This window comes from Mercenaria mercenaria, chromosome 15, assembly GCF_021730395.1.
Source record: "Mercenaria mercenaria strain notata chromosome 15, MADL_Memer_1, whole genome shotgun sequence".
Lineage (NCBI taxonomy): Eukaryota > Metazoa > Mollusca > Bivalvia > Venerida > Veneridae > Mercenaria > Mercenaria mercenaria.
Genome location: NC_069375.1, coordinates 32,069,803 through 32,083,263, shown reverse-complemented (window position 1 = coordinate 32,083,263; position 13,461 = coordinate 32,069,803).

The window sequence follows — 13,461 nt, the reverse complement described above, 5'->3', positions numbered from 1 at the left end:
GATATTTTTTTTTTTTCCTCAGCACTGAAAAGGACTATACGCAGTATATACAATACAACAACAAAAATTTACAATTTATTTTACAGTGTATAATGATGTTTTAAAGACAAATGCATATGAATAGTACATAATCTGAAAAATGATAAGAAAAGATTTATTTTTACAACAAAGTACAGAAAGAAAAAGAGGGACCCTGTTAATAATGGGATCAAACCCGGGAGGTACCCCCGTAAAAAAGTAAAGCAAAGACAACCAGTCTTTCACATCTTAGTGGTTAAGAAAAAAATTTTGAGATGGAGATTGTCTGAAGTTTCCAAATCTAATAGGGTTATAAAAGAATTTAAGTTTGAGAAAAAAACAAATTTAAAGGAAAAAAACCCCCCAAAAGCTTTTTTAATTTGAGTGCAGAGAAAATTTTAAAAAACCCCCTATCTTTAAAGCTTCCCTCTCCCCAAATGGCTTTTATTTTGGAAATCAGTCTGAAAATTTCATTTTCAAAAAAGGTTTTAACTGATAAGGTTTTAAGCCTTTTAAAAACAGCTTTTGAAACATCTAACTTTAACAAATTTTTAAATAATTGTAAGTAAAAAAAAATTTTAGTAGGCAATTTGCCCCCTGGAAAAATTTTTGCAAGGCAATTTTGGACTCAAAATCAAAAAAGTTCAATATAATTATAGAAAACCTTTTAAACATTTTTAAAAATTTGAAGAAAAAAATTTTTAAAAAAACCCAAAATTTCAAACCTTTAAATGACTAGAGCCGAAAAAAAAAAAGGGGGGAAAAGTCAAGAAATGCAAAAAATCCCCAGCAAATTAAGGGGGAGTGAACGAAAACAAAAAATATCCTCCTTTAAAAAAAGGTATGAAGTTGGAGAAATTTGTTATTAGACACAAAAAAATTTTTATTGATTTTGGAGAAATTTCCCTGTTTTTTTTCCGTTCCAACTACGCATTAAAAAAGTAAAAATGGGCGCCAAAAAAAATTACTTTCGAATTTTGTCATTTTAAAAGCGGGCCTTGACCCCTTTTTTTGTTTGTCCCCTTTATTTTTACGCAAGTCTTTTTTTGTGAAAATTTCAACCAAGTTTTTTTGAATTATATCAAAGAAAAAACGGCCCAAACAAAGAATTTGCCCCAAAACTTTTAGGTGTAGTAATTTAAAACAGGGGGAGGCGACTGATTTCCCTTTCAGGCGCATGATAAAAGGGGGAATTGAAAACCCTAGAAGCTTTTTCTGATGCAAAAAAAAAAAGGGTTTATTGATCCCCTTCCCCCCCCCCCCCCCCCCCCCCCCAGCCTCTCCTAGAAACCCTTTTTCATACAGGGAAATGAAAAGCCCAAAGATTTGTTTTTTACAAGGAAGGTGACGATAGACATGATACCCCTTTAAAAACAGCCACTGATAATGAAATAAATGTATCACTAGATTAAATTTTAGGCAAGGCTTTTTGGGAAAAAAAATAGCCAGAAAAAGGGGTGACAGACTGACCCAAAAGACACAACGCTTTTAAGTCATACATAAACTGAGCATAAAAAAAGGGCTAATTCACTGACCTTTATGTTTCAACCCTTTGACCCAAATTTTTATTAAAACTGGGAAAACCAAATTTTAACAAAATTACAACAAAAGTTGAAAAACAACAACAACACAATTGGGGTTGGGTAAAAAAATTTTGGCCCCTTCCAATCTAACTTTTAATATTTTAGATTTGGGCCCACAAATTTTTTTCTTTTTTAAACCGTGTTGCTTTGGGTTTAAAAAATGTAATTTGTTAATTTAAAAAATTTTTAAATTTTAAAACTTTAGCCTCATTTAAAGCCTGTCCCAAGGTGAACTTGTTTAAAATATACCCGATCATTTCAGTTTAAAAATGGATACATCTTTTTAAAAAAAAATAAATCTGGAAAAAACAACATAATTTTTTGATTAATTTGGTTTGGAAAAAAATAGAACTGTCACAGGAGTGACTCATACCCCAATTTTAAAACGGGCAGTAAAAGAAGAATTTTGGGAAAACCCTTAAGAAAACTTAAAAATACTTTAGGTATTTTATCCTGGGCTTCCACATATAAATTTAAAATAGTATAAAAACTAGTATAGTAATACCCTTTAAAAATATTAAAATCTTAATATTAGAGACACACTAAAAAATGAATACAAAAAAGGGCTTAACCGAACCTGAAAACCAAAAGAAAAAGGTTTTAATTTTTACTAGGATTCTAATAAAAAAGAAAAAAAAAAACCCAAAATATTGAAAAACAAAAATAAAGGGTTTTTTAAAAAAAAGACTAATTTCCCGGAAATTTTAAAGGGGGAAAAAATCAGTACAAAAGTTAAACAAGAGGACCCCTTTATGGCCTGAAAACGCTCCCTCAAAACCCCCAAAGACCCCGTGTTGAACGAGTAAACGTTCGTTTTTTCTATTAAATTTTTTCATAGACCTAGTTTTGGCACAAGTGACCCAGATATTTAACAAGATAAAAAAAATTTTGACCGATTTTTTATGAAATCCAATTTAAAAATAAAAAACCCCTAGAGGTCACAAGGTTTTCTATTAATTTTACCTAACGACCCAGTTTTTGAGCTCATGTGACCCCCCTTTGAACTTGAACCCAGAATCATCAAAAAAGGGGAACAATTTTCACCCCAAATTTTTATGAAGGTTTAGAAAAAATTTTTGGGCCCCTAGAGAGGGCCCCCAAAGGTTTTTTTTATTTTTCGACCCCCCTGCCCCAGTTTTTGGGCCGCACAAAACTCCCTTTCGAACTTTACCTGAATCATCCCAAATGAACACTCTCCCCCAAATTTTTAGGAAAATCCATTTAGAAAAATGGCCTCTAGAAAGCACAAGGGTTTTTCTATTTTTTGACCTACCCGACCCAGTTTTTTTACCCCACTGACCCAGTTTCGAATTGACCTAGATTTTCATCAAGAAACATTTAAAACAATTTTTATGAAGATCTCTTTAAAAAAAAAAACCCCTAGAGAGGTCACAAAAGGTTTTTCCCATTTTTAGATTACTGACCTAGTTTTTGACCCACAAAGACCCAGTTTAAAAAATTTTCCCCAAAAATCCCTCAAGTTGACATTGACTAATTTTTTTTAAAAACCCCATGAAAAAAAATGGGCCCCAAAAGAGGGCAAAAAAGTTTTTTAAATTTTAGACCTACTGAACCCAGTTTTGAACCGAAAGTGCCCAGTTTCGAACTTGACCTGATATCATCAAGGGAACAATTAAAAACCCCAATTTTTTTTATGGGGGAAAATCCCTTGGAAATTGGCCTCAAAAGAGGTTTACAAGGTTTTTTTTTTTTAAACCCCCTGGGCCTAGTTTTTGAAACCCCCGTGGGCCCAGTTTCAAACGTACCTAGTATCAAAAAAGGTTAAAATTTGACCAAATTTTTTATGAAGATCCCCCTACAAATATGGGCCCCAGAGAGGTCAAAAGGGTTTTTTTATTTTTAGACCTACTGACCCATTTTTTACCCCTGGACCCCCGTTTCGAACTTGACCTATTAAACATCAAGGTGAACAAATTTTGACAAAATTTTTAGAAAAAACCATGGAAAAAAATTGGGGCCCCTTGAGAGTCCCAAGGGTTTTTCCCCTTTTTAAAACCTTTCGGAAACCCAGTTTTTGACCACTTGTGACCCAAAATTTCAAAAATTGACCGAGATATCATCATTATGAACATTCTGACCAACTTTCATAAAGATCCCATGAAAAATGTGACCTCTAGAGTGGTCACAAGCAAAAGTTTACGCACGGACTGACGGACGCACGCACGGACGACGGACGCCACGCGATCACAAAAGCTCACCTTGTCACTTTGTGACAGGTGAGCTAAAAAAGGTTACTTCCCTTTGGCTCTAAGCCAATCAGAATGAGATATAGTGAAAATACATCAAAATTAACCTTAAATTCTAGGTAAAAGGGGACACAATTCAAGAAAAACTAGAAAATGCTTTTGTAAAAAAATGCTTTTGCAAAGTCCTATAGGCAAGAAGTCAATAGGGGTTAGGAGCAAAAGTCAAAGAGACACTGATGGTTGGCTGCAATAGGGATCATCTACTTGGCATGTCCAATCATCCCGCTAAATTTCAACACTCCTGGCCTAGTGGTTCTCAAGTCACTGTTCAGGCTTCTGTGACCTTGACCTTTGATCAAGTGACCTCAAAATAAATAGGGGTCATCTACTCTGCAAGTCCAATCATCCTATTAAGTTTCAACATTGTAGGTCAAGTGGTTCTCAAGTCATTTCCAAAAAATGATTTTACATGAACAGGCCACTGTGGCCTTGACATTTAATAGACTGACCCCAAAATCAATAGGGGTCATCTACTCTGCATGTTCAATCATCCTATGAAGTTTCAACATTCTGGGTCAAGTGGTTCTCAAGTTATTGATCGGAACTGGTTATCAATGTTCAGGCCCCTGTGACCTTGACCTTTAACGGAGTGACCCCAAAAACAATAGGGGTCATCTACTCTGCATATTCAATCATCCTATGAAGTTTCAACATTCTGGGTCGAGAGGTTCTCAAGCTATTGATCGGAACTGGTTGTCAATGTTCAGGCCCCTGTGACCTTGACCTTTAACAGAGTGACCCCAAAATCATTAGGGGTCATTTACTCTGCATGAACAATCATCATATGAAGTTTCAACATTCTGGGTCAAGAGGTTCTCAAGTTATTGATCGGAAATGGTTTTCCATGTTCAGGCCCCTGTGGCCTTGACCTTTAACAGAGTGACCCTAAAATCATTAGGGGTCATCTTCTCTGTATGACCAATCATCCTATGAAATTTCATCATTCTGGGTCAAATGGTTCTCAAGTTACTGACCGGAAATGGTTTTCAATGTTCAGGCCCCTGTGACCTGACCTTTCACAGAGTGACCCAAATCGTTAGGAGTCATCTACATGTACTCTGCAGACCAATCACCCTATTAAGTTCAACATTCGGGTCAAGGGGTTCTAATTTACGCCCGGAAAAGGGTTTTTAAATTCGGGCCCCCTGTGACTTTGCCCTTTTAATGGAGTGCCCCAAAAAATCGATGGGGGTTCTTCTGCATGACCAATCATCCTTTTAAGTTTCAAAATGTGGGTCAAGGGGTTTCTCAATTTATGCGGAAATTTTTTCCATGTTCAGGCCCCGTGACCTTGACCTTTGACAGAGTGCCCCCAAAATCGTGGGGTCATTATCTGCTGCCAACACCCTATGAAGTTTCAACTTCGGGGTAAGGGGTTTTTAGTTATTGATGGGAAAGGGTTTTTCCCTGTTCAGCCCTGTGACCTTGCCCTTTGAAAATTGACCCAAAATCGGGGGTCATCTACTCTTCATGACCAATCATCCTATGAAATTTAAACATTCGGGTAAAAGTGGTTCTTTTATGATGGAAATGGTTTTCCTGTTAGGCCCCTGTGCCCTTGCCCTTTAAAAGAGGACCCCAAATCAATGGGGGTCATTACTTTCAGCCCAATATCCTATGAATTTCAACTTCGGGTCAAGGGTTCTCAATTTAAAGACCGGAAATGGTTTTCAATTTTTCAGGCCCCTGGACCTTTGCCTTTTAAAAGGGAGTGACCCCAAAATCGTAGGGTCATTACTTGCATGTACAATCTTCATGAATTTTAAAATTTTTGGGTCAAGGGGTCTCTTTTTATTGATCGAAAATGGTTTTTCAATGTTGGGGCCCCTGTGCCCTTGACCTTTGAGGGGTGCCCCCAAAAAACAATGGGGGTCGTCTACTCCAGCCCCACAACCCTATAAGTTTGAATTTCAGGTCAAGGGTTCTCCAGTATTGCTGGGAAATAAAGTGGAGTACGGACGGCGGACGGACGGGCAAAAACATTGTCCGGGGGGGAGAATAATTGGGTTGGATTTAGACCTTGGTCACATGAGGTGGGTGATGAGGTGGAACACTTTTTTAAGTCTAATAAAATCCATTCAGTAGTAACTGAGAATAGTGAAAATACATCAAAAAACCTTTAAAATTTTTTAATAAAAGGGGGGCAAAATTTCATGAAAAATGGGTCAAGTTATCCCCTTTAGTCACTCATTGGTGATGAGGGGGAACAACTTTTTTTAAGTTTGAATCAAACCCATTTATAATAACTGAGATATAGTGAAATACAAAAAAATTAAACCTTAAATCAAAGAAAAAGGGGAATAATTATGAAAATTGGGTCGATTTATGCCCTTGTGTAATGATGGGGGGCACATATGTGGGTGAGAGGGGGAACATCTATTTAAGTTTGAATCAAATCCATTCAGTAGTAACGAGAACAGTGAAAATACATCAAAATAAACCTAAATCTTAGAAAAAAAGGGGGCAAATTCATAAAAAAAGGGTGCAGATTTTGCACCTGTGCACATGATGGGGCACATGAGTGGGTGATGAGGTGGAACATAAGTTTGAATCAAATCCTTTCAGTAGTAACTGAGATCATGAAAATACATCAAAATAACCCTTTAAAATTCTTAGAAAAAAGGGGCATAATTCATAAAAAAATGGTGTCAGAGTTTGCACCTTGTGAAAGGATGTGGGTGATGGGGGGGAACTCTATAAAAGTTGAATCAAACCCATTAGTAATAATGAGATATAGGAAAAAAAACAAAATTAACTTAAATTCTAAAAAAGGGGGACAAATTAAAAAAATTTTGGTGTCAAGAGTTATGCACCTTGTGTCACATGATGTGGGTAAAAAGGGTGGAACATTTTTTTAATTTTTGAATAAACCTTGGTAAAAAACTGAGATAATAATTTGGGGACGCACGCGAAAAAGCCCCTATTACCCCTCAAACATGTTTGGGGGGGGATAATTCACCAACCTTTTTATAAAGTTGTAATGTATAAATAAATAAGAGTTCAAACTTACATTAATCTGCAGCAAAACGGGTTTTTATTAAAATATGGTATGGAAAAAATTTTTCATTTTCCCCAATTAAATCTAGAACAAAATATAAATACTGTTTTTGCATCTAGTTAGGAAAAATAAAAATAAAAAAACGTTCTTTTAAAAAAGGTACCAGTAAAAAATAGAATCTGTGAAAAATCCTTGGAAAAAAAAACACAACCTTTTACCAAGCAAAAAAACACAGTCATTACTTTAAAAATGAACACATCAAGGAACGCTTTACAGGGGAAAATTTAAAATAATACTTCAGATAAAGTAACACTTTTGTGACTTCACTTTAGCAGAATTTTCACAATATGAACAAATTTTACACTCTAAAAAACAACAAATAAACATACTATGAAGATTTATCAACCCAAACAGCGCTAAATCCCAGGATACAGAAAACAAAAATTTTTCAACTGTGTACATGACATTTGTAATTTTGTAAAGTAAGTTCGCACAGACCCTTTAAAAAACCAAACATAAGCCCACCCTTAAAAAAAGTCTTTTTTGCTTTACTAAACACAAATTTTTCAGAGAAAGATTTTTTTTCCCATTTTTTTTTTTCGGGAAAAGGCTAAATAACAAACTGAAGACACTTTTTTTAGCTAGTTACAATACAGGTCTTGTTTTAAATGTTAATTCCTTACTTCAATGGATTACAGTAATTATGACTCAAACAGGGAATTACAGAATATGTGCTATTTTGTAGAACAATAAACTTTCAACAGTATAAGAAAGTTAGCTTCATGTACAAGTGTCTGAGCTCAGCAAACATCTACTTCTTAAGGATAGCCTAAATGGAATGTATTCCTGTACATGTACCTCGTATTCATAAAGTTTAACTAAATCAAAACTGCACAAGGCCCGACTAAAAATTTGGGTAACCAGTAAACAAAATCTCACGAGTATTTACAAAACACAGAAAAAAACTTGGGCTTATAAGTTGTTTTTGGGAAAAGGGATTTTTCCAAAAGAAACCAAATATTGTTGTTCATGTAATTACATCTAAATATAATCTATAGTATATTTTAGTAGTCTATTGAACAGCACCTTTTTTGAAAAAAAATTTCATTTTCACTTTTACTTGTGCAATTAACCATACATGATTATTTTCTGTAACCATAGAATGTAAAATTTGATTTGAACAACAGGTATACTTGTTTTTTAATGAATGGGGAGAAAAATGAGGAGTCTGTATTAGGAAGGGTTTTTTTTCACTGTCTCCTTTTAAAAATAAAAACACTAAACAGCCCCGGAATTTTTTTTTTACCCGTGAGCCTTGAAGAACTGGTTTTCACCTTTCAAGACTCATCTAAACTATTGGGACTATTAAAATGGAGATTCAAGTTAAAATATTTAATGGGACGTCTCCAGACTTATATCAAAATTTTTTTCAAAAAATTTAAAGCACTTTTTCCAGTAAAAGTAAAATTTAGCTGGATGGGAGTTTATTCTAGGTGTTATTCATTTTACAAAAATCTGGGAGTAAATTTTAAAAAGGGAATAATAAATTTTTAAATCAAAAACCTTTAGATTTGGTGGTGCGGGTTTTGCTAGAATTTTTTCATTTAAAATGAAAAATATAAATAACATGTATAAAAAAAACAAATACTAAAGTGCCTCATATCTAAGTTTAAACCCCTGACCTTACATGAACCTGGAAGTCAGAATGTAACCCTAGGCTGGAATACCTAAATTTTAAAACTTATATAATCTAAATGGCCCGTTGAATAGATAGAGGTGAAAAGAACTACTTGATCATTTAAAATTCACCCCCATTTCCCTGAAAGGGACTACTTTGCACTGAAAACCCTTTTCCTTTGGGTGTGATTGGAAACAAAAAAAAAAACACATGATTGCGAAAAAAAACTTTGGTAGCGGGATAAATCCCCCAACCAAAAAGCATCGTCTTACCATTGCTCACACAAAAAAATTTCACCTTTAAAATTTAATTTTGACATTTGTAATACTACTAGTTGATTTCTTTTTATGTACATTACTGTTGTCCACTTCATTTAAGCAACGTGAAGGTGTTCAAGTCGAACTCCCCCCTCCCCCAAAACATTCCCAAAGGATTTTAAAAACATTGTTTAAGCAGCCAAGAATAATTTTCTTTTCCCGTGCTTGTATAAACAAAAACTTCATAATTTCGTAAACTTTGAACCCAAACTTTTACATTTTACCTTTTAAGCATTCATAAATTTTCCCGGGGGGTGGTGATTTCCCTCACCCAGTCCAGTTTTATACATGAAAAAACCTCTCATGAAGAGTTTACGTGTATCAGATAAATCTGCTGATTTTTCCCCAAAATTTTTCCCCAGACAGATTTACACTAAAAATTTTTATATTTCACCTTTTAGCAGTCTACAATAAACCACAGGATGTTTTATTTCGGGGGATCCCCAAATCATGAGAGTTCTTTGAGCATACAGAAACGAAAATTCCCGGGGGCGGGGGGAAATTTTTGCCGTATTTATGGGACTTTGACTTTTTGACTACTGTGTAAGTTTCCCGGCCCCTGCTCACTCTTTTTGGGTGTTTGATAACCCGTCGAATTTTAATCCCGATTTTGTAAAGTTAAAAGTATGTCTGATTTTAATTTTTCGTTTTGGAACTTTTTCAGCCAAATTTTTCGCATAAATTTTTCAAAGGAAAAATGTCCTTTCCTCAAATAACGTTAATCTTGATGATTTTCCGCAAAATTTATTAAACAAGAGGGCCCTGAAGGCCCCGTATCGTCCCCTGACTACCGCCTAAAGATCACCATGTTAACATTTGACCAAGTTTATTAAAATTGTCGTAAATGTGGCCTCTAAAAAGTTTAATGCTTTTCTCTGATTTGACCCGGGGACCTAGTTTTGACCCGACATGACCCAGTTTGACCTTTACCTAAAAATCACAAGATAACATTTTACTAAGTTTCATGAAGACACAGTATAAAGTGGGCCTACGTGTTAAAAAAGCTTTTCCTTTTTTGACCCCGGGCCTTTTTTGACCCCCACATGACCATTTGAACTTGACCTAAAGAAACCAAAATTAAATTTTGCTAGTTTCATGAAGAACATCATAATGTGGCTTAGAGTTAACAAGCTTTTCCTTTGATTTGACCTATGACCAGTTTTTGACCCCCCCTGACCCCGATTTAACGACCTATAGACATCAAGATTACATTCGCCCAATTTTTTAAGATGTGTCTAAATGGGCCTCTACAGTGTAAAAAGCTTTTCCTTGATTTGACCCCGGTGACTAGTTTTTTTACCTACTGCCCAGATTCAAACTGGGCCCTTTAAAATCATAAAATTTAAAATTTTGGCCCTGTTTTGAAGGTATATATAAAAATTTGGGCCTCCCAGTGTTTAAAAAGATTTTCCTTTGATTTGACCTGGTGACCTTGTTTTTGCCCTAGATCAAAACAAAAACCTCCAAGTTTTATTAAGGGTAACATTTGGCCAAGTTTTATTTAAAATTGGGCCAAAAAATTTTGGGCCCTAGAGTGTTTAAAAAGCTTTTCCCAATTTTACCTGGTGACCTGGTTTTTTTTACCCCAGATGACCCAAAACAAATTTGCCAAGATTTTATTGAAGGTAAAAATTTGACCAGCAGGGTTTTTATCGGGCCCTTTTTTTTTTGCCCTTTTTCGGTAATTCCCCAAAGCCCAAAAAATTATTTTTTCCCCCCAAAAAGAGTACAAAAAAATTCCCCCAAACTCATCCTGAAAAAATTTCATCCAAAAAGCCAAAATTGACCAAAATTTTGGACAATTTTTTACTGGAATTATTTAAAGAGGTTGCAAAGTGAAAAAGTGTATGAGAAAGTGCTTAAACACATCCCTTTCTATATCCATGGAAATAAATAAATTCCCCAATTTTTGGAACATTTTACGTCAAAATTTCCCCAAATTTTGGGGGTATAGGCTTTTGTTTCCCAAATTAGCTAGAAAAAACCCCGCCCAAATTTCATTAAGATGGGGCCCAAAAAAGTACCTCTAAGTTTTTTAACAAGCTTTTCCTTTTATTTTATCTGGGACCTAGTTTTTTTAAAAACCCCGAGACCCCAAAATCAAATCGTCAAGATTTTATTAAGGGTAACATCTACAATTTTCAGAAGACTGGGGCCCAAAATTGTGACCGATAGACCCTAAAATTTTTAGGATAGAAAAACCTTAAAAAAGTTTAGAAATTTATTTCCAAGTCCTTGAAATAACCCCAAAAAGATTTCACAAAAGTGAAATTTATGAAATTTTTTAATATCATTTTCAGAAGTTTAAAATTTTTTAAAGTTGTGATCCAAAAGAAAGACAAAATCTTGCCTTTGGGTAACTTTAACGAGTATCTATTAGTTACTTCCCTTTCAATTTTCACACGGTGGGGAAAGAAAAGGTTTTTTTAAAAAAATATGATACTTTTTTTCACAAAAAAAAACATTTTGGATTTTTCATTGTATTGATTTACCCCTCAAAACAGGGTTCCTATGATTTTGTCAACTTACTTATGGTGAAAAAATAACTTTTAACAAGCCGATAATAAAATGAAATACTTGTAAGTATTTTATAGTGCAGATAATACAGTTTTGCTTGTATCAAAATGTCACAATAGAATCACTTTTGTAATACAGAACACCTGGTAGGATTAGTAAGGTACAATTATATTGATCTCTATTTCCTATGCCTATCTAGAGTGTTAACAAGCTTTTCCTTTGATTTGACCTGGTGACCTAGTTTTTGACCCCAGATGACCCAATATCGAACTCGTCCAAGATTTTATTGAGGGTAACAATCTGACCAAGTTTCATTAAGTTTGGGCCAAAATTGTGACCTCTAGAGTGTTAACAGTCAAATTGTTGACGACGGACACAGGGCGATCACTGAAGCTCACCTTTGAGCACTTTGTGCTCAGGTGAGCTAAAAAAATGCACTTTTACCTTTCTCATTTCAAGCTAGATTATTTTCTTAATCTTTTACCAGTAGTATATTGTCTTTTTTGTTGCCATAAAAACAAATTATGCTAAAAATAATCAAAACAAATTACACCACTTTGATGCTATTTTCATTAAGTTAAACTAGATACGTGTTCATTCAATGGACACACAGCCACAGGTGCACCCCTCCCCCTCAACTATACATGGTTTCATGGCTCTAGATGGAATATGTTCTAAGATATATGCAACACAAACATTCAAATTTTCACTAACTGAATGACCTTAACTCTGACCTAGCTGAGTGAAGTCCCAAAGAGAAAACACAGTGCACAACTTTACATGCTATATAACAATTTTTGAAGATTTTCATTTTTGGCAACTAGAATTCTGCATGGACAACCAAGATTATGATGAATTACCCCATGTTTAATTTAGTAGGATATGCAAGGTTCCCGCTGTTGGTCGCAAACGGAGCCAAATGTGACAAAAAATAAATTCTGGCGCTAAAAATCTCCAATGATGTCCAGATGACAGACATCCAATGGTCCTTAAAGCTCACCATGAGCAATTTGTAGTCTGACTGGTAAGCTAAAATATAATATTAACTAGAAAATGCTTTTGTAAAAAAGCGCATGTCTCCCCCAATGCAAAGTCCTATAGGCAAGAAGTCAATAGGGGTCAGGAGCAAAAATCAAAGAGACACTGATGGTTGGCTGCAATAGGGATCACCTACTTGGCATGTCCAGTCATCCCGCTAAATTTCAACACTCTTGGCCTAGTGGTTCTCCAGTCACTGTTCAGGCTCCTGTGACGTTGACCTTTGATTTAAGTGACCTCAAAATAAATAGGGATCATCTACTCTGCATGTCCAATCATCCTATTAAGTTTCAACATTGTAGGTCAAGTGGTTCTCAAGTTATTTCCAAAAAATGATTTTACATGAACAGACCACTGTGACCTTGACCTTTAACAGACTGACCCCAAAATCAATAGGGGTTATCTACTCTGCATGTTCAATCATCCTACGAAGTTTCAATATTCCGGGTCAAGTGGTTCTCAAGTTATTGATCAGAACTGGTTATCAATGTTCAGGCCCCTGTGACCTTGACCTTTAACGGAGCGGCCCCAAAAACAATAGGGGTCATTTACTCTGCATGAACAATCATCCTATGAAGTTTCAGCATTCTGGGTCGAGAGGTTCTCAAGTTATTGATTGGAAATGGTTTTCCATGTTCAGGCCCCTGTGGCCTTGACCTTTAACAGAGTGACCCTAAAATTGTTAGGGGTCATCTACTCTGCATGACCAATCATCCTATGAAGTTTCATCATTCTGGGTCAAGTGGTTCTCAAGTTACTGACCGGAAATGGTTTTCAATGTACGGGCCCCTGTGGCATTGACCTTTCACAGAGTGACCCCATAATCGTTAGGGGTCATCTACTTTGCATGTACAATCATCCTATGAAGTTTCAACATTCTGGGTCAAGTGGTTCTCTAGTTATTTATCGGAAATGGTTTTCCATGTTCAGGCCCCTGTGACCTTGACCTTTAATGGAGTGACCCCAAAATCGATAGGGGTCATCTACTTTGCATGTACAATCATCCTATGAAGTTTCAACATTCTGGGTCAAGTGGTTCTCTAGT